We start from the raw sequence: 9,452 nt of genomic DNA on the forward strand, positions 1-9,452 counted from the left end.
TAGTGAGGCTTCTCTTCTCAGCACACTTTACAGAGGGGCTCTTCCCAAGATTAGGAACCAGCTGGATACTGCATCAACTGGAAACTTTCTGGGGAAGGAGATTCATGCTGCTTTAGAGCTGGTTGAGAACTTAGCAATGAGCAATGATACATATGGCAAAGACTTTGATAGAACCAATAGGAGTGAGAGTTCAAGCAGGGATCAAAGGTATGAAGGATTTTAAAACACTTGAAAGCAAGCTGGACAAGGTGTTATTGGCCACTCAAAAGCTAATGCACTTTGTAGGAGAGTATGAGGAACCTTCTCAATGCTTTGATAACATCAGTGAAGAAGGTCTTACTCAGGAAGAGCTAAACTATATTGGGAATCAGAGGTTCCAAAGATATCAGTATGCCAATGTAGCCAACCCACAAGACCAAATTTACCCTACCTCTCAAGCTCCACAGAATTTTGTTCCCAAGAACAACTTTCAAGGGTCTTTTCAAACAAAGAATCTGTTTGTTCAGAATCAGGGTTACAGTCAGCATCAGCAACCACTTCAGGGTTCTGGTTTCAGTTCACAGCAGCAGCCAAAGGCACCAACAGGGTTCAGTCCACCACAGTTTCAACAACAAGCGCCGGTTCAGCATCAGTTCCAGTCAGCACTGGTTCACCAGCAGCAAAAGAATGGGTCGGACATGGTTGGGATTCTACAACAGCTGCTCCAGGGTCAACAAATGTTTGCAAGTCAGTATGCATCTATGCAGCAAGACATCAAGGAGCTGAAACAGAATCAGGCATCCACTTCAGGAAGCCAAGGTGGCTTACCTAGTAAGCCTGAACCAAACCCAAAGGAGTATGCTAAAGCCATTACATTGAGAAGTGGCAAAGAGCTACCCGGTATAGAGCACAACAATGTGATCATTGAGGACAATGATCAAACTGGTGGGGAGGTAGCCCCAAGGGATGATCAAGATGCTGAAAGATCAAAGAATTGGAAGGACAAAGAGGTGGAAAAGCCAGCAAAACCAGAAAAGCCTTATGTTCCACCACCTCCCTATCAACCTAAGCTCCCATATCCAGGAAGATTCAAGAAGCAGATTGTAGATAAAGCAAGGGCACTCTTTGAGAAGATTGTTAATGAAACACTACTTACAGTGCCTCTCATTGAAGCATTTCTGATGATGCCTAAGCTGGGAAAGTTTCTAAAGGATGTTATCTTGAACAAAACCAAAGAGCTACAGGGTATGGTGGTGCTTAGCCATGAGTTTAGTGCCATCATTCAGAGAAGTTCAGTCCCAACAAAGCTGTCTGATCCAGGGAGCTTTACTCTCCCTTGTGCTATAGGTCCATTAATGTTTTCTGGTTGCCTTTGTGACTTGGGTGCATCTGTCAATTTAATGCCATTCTCTATAGCAAGAAAACTTGGATATAGAGTGTTCAAACCTGCTAGAATCTCTCTTGTTCTAGCTTATAGATCTGTAAGGTTACCTGTTGGGATGCTAGAGGACTTACCAGTCAAGATAGGTGGTTTTGAAGTGCCTACAGATTTTGTTGTTTTAGAGATGGATGAAGAACCTGTTGATCCACTGATTTTGGGCAGGCCATTCTTGGCCACAACAGGAGCAATCATTGATGTAAGAGGTGGCATCATTGAGCTACAACTTGGTAAAGAAAAGTTGAAGTTTTATATCAAGGACATGATGAAGAAGCCCACCATAAAAGGCCAATGCTTCTATGTAGAGACCATGGATCAACTAGCTGATGAACTGCTTGAGGAATTGAATACTGATGATCCTCTTCAAGTTGCCTTAACCAAATAACAAGGAGACCATGGGTTCTTGCCGGAGGAGAGTGAAGGATACAAGCTGTTTTTGGACAATGCAAGAGAACTTGGTCCTGAGGCAAGGTTTTTGGAATTGGAACAAAGTGGCCCTGAGGTCTTGGATATCAGCGGCTCAAACACAAGCGAAGGAGCAGTTCAGAGAGTCATGGCCGTGGGTTCTAAAGTTGAGAAGCAGGCTGGGCCGTGTGAACAGATTGGCAACAAGGGAAATGCAATCTTGCAAGACAGCTTCAGTGCTGATTGGGATGAGTCAAAGGCACCTCAGCTGGAACTCAAACCTCTTCCTAAGGGGCTTAGGTATGCTTTCTTAGGTCTCAATGAGTCTTATCATGTCATTATCAATGATAAGCTGTTAGAGGACCAAGAGCATAGGTTGTTAGAAGAGTTGAGGAAACATAGGAGAGCCATTGGCTACTCTGTGGATGACATAAAGGGTATCTCACCCTCCCTATGCACTCATAGGATTCACTTAGAAGAGGAATCTATGTCATCCATTGAGCACCAAAAGGCATCTCAATCCCAACTTAAAAGTGGTAGTGAAGAAAGAGATTCTCAAACTCCTAGAGGCTGGGATAATTTATCCAATCTCAGACTCTAGATGGGTTTCACCAGTACATGTGGTGCCCAAAAAGGGGGAATGACAGTGTATAAAGAATGAGAAGGATGAGCTGATTGCTACAAAGACTATAACTAGACACAGGATGTGTATAGATTATAGAAAGCTCAATGCAGCCTGTAGGAAAGACCATTTTCCTTTACCTTTTATTGACTAAATGCTAGAGTGGCTTGCAAACCATCCCTTCTTTTGTTTTCTAGATGGTTACTCAGGATTCTTTCAAATCCCCATAGATCCAAGAGACCAAGAGAAGACCACAGTCACCTGTCCCTATGGGACATTTGCTTATAGGTGCATGCCATTTGGGCTGTGCAATGCTCCTGCTATTTTCCAGAGTTGTATGATGTCTATTTTTTCGGATCTGATTGAGGAGAAAGTTCTCATGGATGACTTCTCAGTCTATGTACACTCATTCTCCTCTTGTTTGTCTAATCTGTCTCAGGTCCTGGATAGATGTGAGGAGCACAGCTTGGTGTTAAATTGGGAAAAATGTCACTTCATGGTTAAAGAGGGAATAATGTTGGGGCACAAGGTCTCAGAAGCTGGAATAGAAGTGGACAGAGCAAAGGTGGAAGTGATGGTCAGTCAAGGGGATAAGAAGCTTCCTTGGGCATGCAGGGTTCTACAGGAGGTTCATCAAAGACTTCTCAAGAATAGCTAGGCCTTTGACTAGGCTATTTTGCAAAGAGGTTGAATTTTCTTTGATGCTGAGTGTGAGGAAGCTTTCAAGAATATCAAGGAGGCATTGATCAGTGCACCAATTGTCCAGGCCCCTGATTGGTCATTGCCCTTTGAAGTGATGACAGATGCTTCAGACTATGCAGTTGGAGCTGTGCTTGGCCAGAGGAAGGACAGAAAACTTCATGTGATCTACTATGCCAGTAGGAACCTTGATTCTGCTCAAGAAAAGTATGCAACCACAAAAAAGGAAATGCTGGCAATAGTTATTGCATTTGATAAATTCAGAAGCTACCTGGTGGGATCAAAAGTCATTGTGTACACTGATCATGCAGCCCTCAAATATCTCATGACTAAGAAAGACGCCAAACCTAGACTCTTGATGTGGGTTCTTCTCCAGCAAGCGTTTGATATGGAAGAGCAGGACAAGAAGGGTATTGAAAATGGAGCTGCAGATCATCTTTCTAGGCTGAGAGTGGAATCAGATGTCCCCTTAGATGACTCACTTCCTGAAGAGCATCTAATGGTTGTCAAGACCTACTTAAAGGTGGAGCAGGCTGATGTTATAAGAGTGAGGAGTTTACCTTGGTTTGCAGACATTGTTAATTATCTCTCTTGTGGTGTAGAGCCACCTGAACTATATGCTTATAAGAGAAAGAGATTCTTCAAAGAGGTGCAAAGGTATCATTGGGATGAACCTTATCTGTATGTGCTGAACAAAGACCACCTCTATAAGAGATGCTTAGCTGAAAAAGAGATGCAACCAGTGCTACAGGAATGTCATGGCTCAGCTTATGGGGCGTCACTTAGGAACTTTCAAGACAGTGGCCAAGGTGTTACAATGTGGGTTCTAGTGGCCTACAATGTTCAGAGATGCCCAGGTGGTTGTATCAAGCCGTGATCAGTGGCAGAGACAAGGCAACATCTCCAAAAGAAGTGAGATGCCACAAAATCCCATCTTGGAGGTGGAACTTTTTGACTGCTGGGGTATTGACTTCATGGGTCCTTTTGTGAGCTCATATGGGAATCAGTACATATTTGTTACTGTGGATTATGTGTCCAAATGGGTTGAGGCTGTTGCTTCCCCAACTAATGACTCTAAGGTGGTGGTCAAGCTCTTTAAAAGAACCATCTTCCCAAGGTTTGGGGTTCCTAGAGTGGTGATAAGTGATGGAGGTTCTCATTTTGTGAACAAAACTTTAGAAGAACTGCTAGGGAAGCATGGTGTCAAACACAAGATAGCTAGTCTATATCACCTTCAGACCAGTGGCCAAGTAGAGGTTTCAAACAGACAGATCAATGTCATCTTAGAAAAGACAGTAAGCAACTCAAGGAAAGACTGGAGCAAGAAGTTAGATGATGTTCTCTAGGCCTATAGGACTGCTTACAAGTCTCCCATTGGAACATCACCTTTCAATCTGTTGTATGGGAAGAGCTGTCATCTACCAGTGGAGCTTGAGTACAAGGCTCTTTGGGCTTAAATGTTGAACTTTGACATTAAGACAGCCCAAGGGAAGAGGCTACTCTAGTTGCATGAACTTGAAAAGATCAGACTCAATGCCTTTGAGAGTGCAAGGATATACAAGGAGAAGACCAAGAACTTGCATGATCAGAAAATTCTCAAGAGGGAGTTTAAGGTGGGAGATCTGGTTATTTTCTTTAGCTCAAGGCTCAAGATCTTCCCTGGTAATTTGAGGTCAAGATGGTCAGGACCATTCAGGGTTTTAGAGGTCAGAAGCTATGGAGCATTGGTCTTGGAGGGAAAAGATGGAAAGGATTTTGTGGTGAATGGACAAAGGGTCAAACACTACCTTGTTTCTGAGAAGAGAGAGGAGGCTTCTACAGTTCCTCTTGATGATCCACCAGCCTGTTAAACAGGTTTTCAAAGTCAAACTTAGCGACATTAAACAAAGTGCTCTTGGGAGACACCCCAAGAGTATCCTTGTACATAGTTCTTTTGATCTTTTCTTTTCTTTCTTTTTATGTTTTAGGATCTTTTGATGGGTTTTTGTGAGTTGTTCTCAGGTTCCAGGTGACTTTTGGAAGCTATGGCTCAGGGACAAAGTGGAATGGAACATGTGAGAAGGCTGAGAAAAGGGTTTAAGGCATAAAAGTTTGATGTACACCTGTGCGCTACTTGAGTGTGCGGCTCAGTCAGGCCAGAAACCAACTCGCACAAGAACTCGCTGTTAACACCTACTAAGTGTTGCTGTTCTACGAGTTATGTCTGCGAGTTGGATACAAAGGAGACCAGGCCGCACTAATTCTTGTTGTTTACACCGGCCTGGGCGTGCGAGTTGATTCAGAAGAAGCCAGGCCGCACACCAGGAGAAAGAGTCTGAGGCGTTCAAGTGTTAAAATGTGCAACCTGGTCATGCGGCTTACATCAAGGAGGGACCGAGCCGCACTAAAACTCGCTGTTTACACCGAGTTGGTCATGCGGCCTGGCTCAATATCTTCTCAGGTCGCATGCCAGGAAAAGGGCGTGCGGTTTGGATACAAAGAAGACCAGGCCGCAGTAAAACTCGCTGTTTACACCGACCTGGTCATGCGAGACGGTCCAAGAGCAGCCAAAGACGCACACTAGGAGAAGCACCTGTGGCGTTCAAATATTAAAAACGTGCGACTCGGACCTGCGGGGTAGTTCAAAGAAGATCCCAGGCCGCACTGATGCTCGCCGTTTACACCGGCCTAGCCATGCGAGCTGGAACAAAGAAATCCCAGGCTGCACACAGAGAAGAAGAACAGATCATCCAAGGCTCAGAATGTGCGACCTGGTCATGCGAGCTGGAACAAAAGAAGACCAGGCCGCACATTAACTCGCTGAATACACCGGGTTGGACGTGCGGGTTTGTTGAAGGTCACGCCAGGTCGCAGCATGAGAGAAGGGACCATATCGTGAAAAGAAGATTTTTGTGCGACCTGGGCATGCGAGACGGTCAACTGATAACACCGTATTTTGACTATTTTTATGGATCACTTAATGTCTTTGACATGTGTTTTTACTCCATTTTCAAAGGTTTTCAAAGGAGTTCTATGTTTTTCGGATTTTAAAAGACTTTTTAGGTAATTTGGGATAAAGTGGCATAAATTGGAACAAAAAGACTCTTTTGGATAAATGCAGACTGTCAGAACTCTCATGGAGAGACGAAGACCTTCTCACCGTGTGATCACCCTCAAAATTGAAAAACTTATAGAAGAATCAACCAGCTTTCAAATGCACTTGGTTTGGAGACATTCTAACGGTCTGATCTCAAGATATTTCAATAGCCCCAAAGACACTCGAAGACGGCCAGCAAGTCACGCGACCGCGGCCACCAGCCTATTTCCTGCGCTCACAAGCTTCTCGACCGCGGCCAACCACCTATTTCCTGCGGGCGGCCAACTCAGATTAAAAGCCCATATTTCTGAAGCCCAAAGTCATTTCTCAGCCTTAATTTCGGAACCCTAGAGACCATAGAGTGTTGAAGGCTATAAATACTTGTCATTTAGGTCGTGTTTAGGGAGAACCTAGACACTTTTACAGAAACCCTTTTTCTTTAGCCGTTTTATGCGATTTTTATAGAAGATTGTTCAAGTCTGAGTTCTTCAATAGAGAAGCTTTCTTTCATCTCTTTTCTTTACTGTTTTTTATTACTTTTATTAAAACCAATGATGATGTCGACCTCAGCCATGTCTGAGTGGATCCCAAGTTGGGCTTAGGGTTCCTGAAAGGGGCTCTCATAATCGATTAAGACATCTAGGTTTATAGATCTGGGATTTTAACTTCGTTTTCTGTTTATTCTCGTTCTTATTGCATGTATGCTTGATTAATTACCTAGTATCTGATCTAGATAGTTAGTGTTGCGAAAGTTCTCATTAAGTATCAGACCTAGAATGAAACTGGCAATTTTTCCGTAGAAGTGGAAACCTACCTGCGGCAAGATCGTGAGTACTGACGAGTCTTGTGCAGCTCTTGCGTTCTCTCCCTTCCAGGGCCAGAGTGGAAACCTACTGGTCAGGGTTGCGAGAAACAGTTGGTTATGATCACGATAGTGATGTAGTCATACCGCCGTACTCTAGCTCTAGAACCCTATATTTCGATATCCGTCAATCCCAATCTATAATCCCTAGTGTTAAAACCGATTATGATCCCTGTAGAGCTCCCAAAAGCTCAGCGTTTTTAGCCATAGTTTACAAACCAATCGATTTTTACTTGTTTATCTAGATCTGCATTTTATTCACTTTAGTTCGATATTTTGCTTGTTTCATTTGCTTTCATTCAATTTTTCTACTTGCTCTTTAGGATAAATTTATTTGCTTTCTTTCGTTTTAGTTTAGTCTGTGACAAACAACCAACCCCTAAAACTAATCTAGTTTAGACATAAAGTTAGAAATCGTAGAAGAATACCAGACACACAAATCTCTGTGGTCTCGATCCGTAAATACTACAACTGATTAGCTGTGCACTTGCGGCTTTTATTTGTTTTTGTTAAAGGTAAAACGTGTTCCCTCACGCAGTTGACACGCATCAAATTTTTGGCACCGTTGTCGGGGAATTGTTTCGCTGCCTTTTGTTATTTTTCTTGTTCTAATTTCTGTTCTAGACACCTGATCTCTAGTTCTTTCTTAAAGTTTGCTGAATTATCTTTCCCTTCTTTTGTTTTTCTCTGAATTGCATGAATACCAGGCCTGTAGAAAACATTCCAATTCTAGACGAGACAGACAGACACGAAAGAGAACTTCGAAGACTTAGACGAACGCAAGGAATGGCCAACGACGACCAGCCTGGAGATCCTGTTAACCGAGCTTTAAACATGGATCATGACGGGTCCGAACATGGAGAAAATGAAGAGAATGATCACAGAGAAGGTAATCATGCTCGACAAGATGGAGAAGAGGATGAACTTCCTCCAAGAAACCATCAAAACCGCGAGAGAGAAGAACGTGAAGACCTTGATGCACCTATCAATGCAGCCAATGGTGACCACCAGGGGATGCAGCCGAATGGACACGTTAACCGCACTGTTCAGCCAGCAAATCAACACCGAAGACAAGCCAGGAACCATCGCATATCTGATTTCGATGCACCTACTCAGAATTTTCAGAACCGATTCGCAATTCAAGTACCATTTCCGAACCGGAATGAGTTTGAAGTCAAACCTCAAATCATCTCATTGGTGAAACAAAACCCATTCCATGGAGTTCCTTCTGAACATCCAATGGATCATATTGAGCTCTTTGAATAAATCTGCAGCATGATGAGAACAAACCAAGTTCCAGCAGACTCTTTAAAGTGTAAGTTGTTCCCTTTTTCTTTAGCATACAAAGCTCACCGTTGGTTGAAATCTTTGCCTGCAGGATCGATTACTAATTGGGAAGAATGTAAAACTGCTTTCCTGAACCACTTCTATACTAAGTCGAGGTCGAACTTGTTGAGAACCAAGATCTCAAGTTTTCAGCAAGGACCGACTGAACCTTTCTATGAAGCCTGTGAACGTTTTAAGGAGTGTGAACATGATTGCCCTCACCATGGATTTCCCGGATCAAGCCTGCTTAGTACATTTTACCGAGGTTTGTAACCAAAATACAAACTTTCGCTTGATACAGCTAGCAGTGGAGATTTTGGACAAAAGATGATAGCACAAGGAAGAGCCCTCATCGAGAATTTGGCTCAAGCCAATAGCAATGATTTTCCTGAATATGATCGCTCGACAAAGCAAACCAGAGCAGACAACAAGGAGATAACCAAGTTGAAGAACATGATGAGCCAGCTTTTGAAAAGCAACAATCGCCAAATCCATGCTTGTGAGACCAACAATGGTGCAGAATATGAAGGACCTAGTGATATCGATCACATTAATCCAGCCTTTCAAGAAGAAGAAGTGAACTATGTAGGAGCTCAAGCACCATATCCAAATCGCTTCAACAATGGCTTCAACAACAACTTCCGGAATGCGAATTATAACAATCTCTCTTACCGCAATCCAAATGTGGAGAATCCTCAAGATCAGTACTACCCACCACAGCAAAAATCTTTCCAAAACAAGTTCCAAGGTGGAAGTTTCGGAGGGACAGGAGCTTCTCAACCGCGACAGCCATATAACTATCAAGGTACAGGTTTTAACAATCAATTTGTACAACAGCAAGGAGTCATGACGAAGCAGCTAGCTTCACAAATTGGAAGACTTGAACAGTCCATCCAACAGCTCTATATGACAAACGAGAAAGCATCTAAGGACATGAACGTGAAGGTTGACTGCATGTACAATGACCTGAACGGGAAGTTTGAAGCTTTATCTTCGCACGTCAAAAAGCTAGACGTACAAGTTGCCCAAACAGCCGACTCTATGA

At 43.2% G+C, this 9,452-nt stretch overlaps 1 pseudogene; it reads right to left on the reverse strand.

Moving 5' to 3' along the window:
- Positions 1–8,536: 8,536 nt before the first annotated feature.
- LOC112090116 lies at positions 8,537–8,637 on the reverse strand (annotated as a pseudogene).
- Positions 8,638–9,452: the final 815 nt, after the last annotated feature.

Source organism: Eutrema salsugineum, unplaced genomic scaffold (assembly GCF_000478725.1).
Source record: "Eutrema salsugineum unplaced genomic scaffold, Eutsalg1_0 scaffold_11, whole genome shotgun sequence".
NCBI lineage: Eukaryota > Viridiplantae > Streptophyta > Magnoliopsida > Brassicales > Brassicaceae > Eutrema > Eutrema salsugineum.